This window comes from Triticum urartu, chromosome 3A, assembly GCF_056163025.1.
Source record: "Triticum urartu cultivar PI428250 chromosome 3A, HENAU_Tu73, whole genome shotgun sequence".
Taxonomy (NCBI): domain Eukaryota; kingdom Viridiplantae; phylum Streptophyta; class Magnoliopsida; order Poales; family Poaceae; genus Triticum; species Triticum urartu.
In genome coordinates this window covers 710863140-710867770 of record NC_141875.1, presented here as the reverse complement: position 1 = coordinate 710867770, position 4631 = coordinate 710863140, and positions in this window count along the sequence as shown.

Sequence of the window (4631 nt, the reverse complement as noted above, 5' to 3'; positions counted from 1 at the left end):
ACGAGAAATTTCTCCAAGATCCAAATAATAAATTTCTAAGAAACTACCTACACACCTAATCAAAATTTCTAATGTGAATTGCCATCCAGGTACCACAATGTGAAAAAATGCCAATCATGCACACCTAAACAAGTTATGTTTGCTTTTGCAAAAACTACTTCCACACCTAATCTGAACATTGGCATGTCTAGGTTTATACAAACTATCTACAAAAATCTAGCACCAAGCACACCAGCGTGTGTTCTCCAACGAGTAGTGGCAGCCAGCCACCAGCTTCTTCATAAACATCCACCAACACTTGCACTACATAGAGTGCGGGAGTGTTCATATCAACCTCAAAAGAGGATTATAAGAAGACTGGTGTTGTAGTGTGCCTGCGCCTATTCCATGGTCAAGTTGACATGGAACGGCGCGGGCTGCCAACTCGTCGTCTAGGTCGCCTCCATCATCGGAGACCGCCTCCATTATCGGAGGCCGCCTCTATCGTTTGTTTGTTGTTGGAGACCTCCGGGGAGCTGACCGGCAGGCCTACCTCTATCCTCCCTCCATGGCGTTCTTGCCAGTCGGATGCTAGTGTGGTTAAGTTTGTGCTTCTACTCCGTCTAAAGGCTCTTCTACAACGTGCTAGAGCTCGCGATCATGGTGGAGCTGGTGCACAGAGGAGGATGTGAAGCGGGACGGTGATGTGGTGCGGTTTGTGTCGGGCATGGCCTTGTTTAAATAGCGGATGCCAGCCAGGCCAACCGGCGGGGTGTGTCAATGCCCGCGCCGGAGTGAGTTTCTTGGCTAGGGTGCATGTATAATCCCACTAGGCGGATGGAGGGGCCGCTCTTTTGAATGTGGTAGATATCTGTCCCATCCCGTCAACTCACCTCGCTCCATCATTGAACAAGCACGGAAAGTGGGACGCGGCGCAGGCAGCGCTCTCGGTCCGCGCGCCGCTTCAATGTCGGCACTAGTGAGAGGTCGTGTCTGCTCTGGACCAGCATCAATGCGGCACTTGCGCTCTCGAGCAACATGAATGTGCGGCAACCGCTTTGCACGGAAAAGATTTTTTAGGTGGTTTCAGGGTGTCAGACGCGTGTATGGCAGTGATCCAGACCCTCGGTTTGCCTCTGGTTTACGAAAAAACAGACGTCCATACCGATCCGCAGAGCGATGAGGTACAACGTTGGATGACTTGCGGTGTCCAAACCACTCGGCCCAGATGAATGCAGACGGTTTGAGGATCACTGTTGGAGATGCCCTTAGTTGCCGTCTTCACCACTCCGCATCGCAGCTCCTTTGTGATGGGTCTAAGAACCGAAATGCATAAAAAAAAACGTGCGCGCAAAAGTGTACCACCGTGGCCATCGTCCACGTCCACATGTGCAACATTTGCTAGCAAATCGTGTCTTGGACCAAAACTAGAGCGCGAACCACGTTTTAGCAACGAAAAATAATCTTCCACTCAGCAAACAACTGCAACCGCAACCCACGGTCGAAAGCAGAGTTGCAGATCACACACACTACACACGCGCATGCATACATGCGTATCGGGCACTCGGACAAGTAGCAGGCTACGTTACTCAGTCGTGGCGGTCGAGCAGGCTACGTTACAGGGCTCGGGACGCCGCCGGCGAGAGCGACGGCCAGGAGGAGGCACACGCACAGGCCGCGCACGCAGATCTGCCGGAGCGCCATTGCCGCAAGGTGCTTGGTCTATTCGATTTGCAGCCTCGGGGCGTTTGGCGAGGAGGGTGCAATGAACGTATTAAATTGGCGGCTTGTATTTTTGGAACCCTGTTTATGAGTTGCTTAATTTGACAAGCATTAATATCAAATTACTTTTTGACGAGCATTGCCTAATTATCTTTCTTTTTTGGATCGTTATATCCTAATGGATATGTTAAGTTAAAAAAATGTTTCTGGATATGCTATATATCATTTTTTAGATGGATATGTTATATACTCCTATCATTTAATCTGATCATATATGCCTTACTTTTATTATACAGTTTTGCTAGAACTCATCTAGATGAGATATAATTTGGTCTCATTCATCTTTTTTAGCCACTGGATGTGATGCTATAAGATACGTGTGGGCTGACGTGGGTTGTATTTGTTTTTGTTTTCAAGGTGAATGAGACCAAATTATATCTCATCTAAATGAGTTCTAGGCACTCCCTTTATTATATCATATGGATATGCTATATATCATTTAATCTCACCATATAATATGCCTTGGTTTATATTATCATGCTTCTGTTTTTGAGATACCGAAAGTTGATGCCCTATTTACATTTCTCACCTTGACGAAGACCCGACCTTTACACCTCTTTGACTCTCTTCCACGCCGGCACCCTGACCTCCCAACATTGAATTTCATGTATTGTCGCCTTATAGTCTCCCATCCATCCTACTGTCGCCACCACCGTAAAATATATTCCCCACCGCCATGACTCTGTCACCACCGAGATTGCCCTCCATGCCATTGCATGCCTATATCTTCTTATCATCATCACTATCTACTCCCCCCACCCCACACATTTTATTAACGGGGAATTCCATTAATTTTGTGGTTTAAGAGTTCACTCTTACTATGCGAACTGGCAGATGCTGCACCGGCGGATGGAGTGTGCCCCAGATCATCCACCTCCTTGGCTGTCGAATCACACTTAAATCGAAGACCCGGGTCGATCGTCTCAATGTTGGACCCTTGCACTATATTTTCTCCTACGCATCTAATATCATTGTTATTTTTTCTTCTCGTGATATCCTAAACATTTCACACACACACATGCGTCAACATAATAAAAAATGTAGTATGTATCATATATGCAACAAAGTATTTCCCTCTGTCCGGAAATAACTGTCGCTCAGTCTTCTTGAGGTGGTCATGTTAGAGCTTCTTGTCATGTAACGAGATTTGGTGTCAGGTGCTTCAGATGTATGCAAGGGTGCAATGGCGATGACTGCGGCTCCAGGACATTGGTCCTTAGGGGCACGTGCACGAAGACTTTCCCGCTGTCATCGACAAGGTCAAGACGGCTCTGGTAGGGGAACGGGGACAAGAATGCGCTGGCGGCTCGTTTTGGCGGCAGTAGTGGCCTCGAAATCTCAATGTAGTTTTAATTATATTTAAGATGCTTTCTACTTTCGGTAAACTTTTATAATAGATCTGATCCTCTTCGAAAAATGCAGGTCATACAAATTTTACCTAGTAACCTCACAATTTTTTTAAACAAATAAAAATATCACACATATGCAGTTTTGTTTATTTTTTCGAGAAATATACTTCCTCCGTCCGGAAATACTTGTCATCAAAATAAATAGAAGGGGATGTATCTAGACGTATCTTAGTTCTAGATGCATCCCTTCATATGCCTTGATTATATTATCATGCTTCTATTTTTGAAATACCGAAAGTTGAGATGCGTTATTTACATTTCTCGCCTTGACAAAGACCCGACCTTTACATCTCTCCGACTCTCTTCCACGCCGGCACCCTGACCTCCCCACGTTGAATTCCATGTATTGTCGCCTTATAGTCTCCCACCCATCCCACTGTTACCACCATCGTAAAATATATTCCCCGCCGCCATGACCCTGTCACCATCGAGATTGCCCTCCATGCCATTGCATGCCTATATCTTCTTATCATCATCACTATCTACTCCCCCCGTCCCCCACCCACACACATTTTATTAAAAGGCAATTCAATTAATTTTGTGGTTTAAGGGTTCACTCTTACTATGCGAACTGGCAGACGCTGCGCCAACGTGGGTGGAGTGTGCCCCATAGCGTCCACCTCCTTGGCTGTCGAATCACACTTAAATCCAGGACCTGGGTTGATCTTCTCAATGTGGGACCCTTGCACTATATTTTCTCCTACGCATCTAACATTATTGTTCCATTTTTTTTCTCGTGATATCCTAAACATTTCACACACACACATGTGGCAACATAATAAAAAAATGCAGCATGTATCATGTATGTAACAAAGTATTCCATATGTTCGGAAATAACTGTCGCTCAGTCTTCTTGAGGTGGTCAGGTTAGAGTTTCTTGTTATGTGACGAGATTGTGTGTCAGGTGCTTCAGATGTATGCAAGTGTCCAACGGCGATGACTGCGGCTCCAGGGCGCTGGTCCTTAGGGGCATGTGCACGAAGACTTCCCCGTTGTTATCGACAAAGTCAAGCCGGCTTTGATAGAGGAGCGGCGGCAAGAACACGTTGGCGGCTCGTTTTGGCGGCAGTAATGGCCTCGGAATCTCAATGTAGTTTTAATTATATTTAAGATGCTTTCTCCGGTGAACTTTACCCAGTAACCTCGCATTTTTTACCGAGTAAAAATATCACACATATGCAGATTTTTTTTCTCGAGAAATACACATACTCCTGTCAAACGTGTCGCAAACCGACCTACACGGCTGTACCCGAGCTGAAGGCCCAGCCCATCTATACGTGAGGCCAGCCAGATTCTACCCGACCCAGCCCCCGCCGTCACAGCGCCTCGCCGGCTCTCCGCGACTCCCCCACCGCCCCACCCGAGCCCGCTCCCTCCGCCTCGCCGCTCCGACCCTACCCCGCCGCCGCCGTCACCCACCCTCGTCGGCGCGACGCTGCCGCCGCCGCCGCCGCCCCAGCA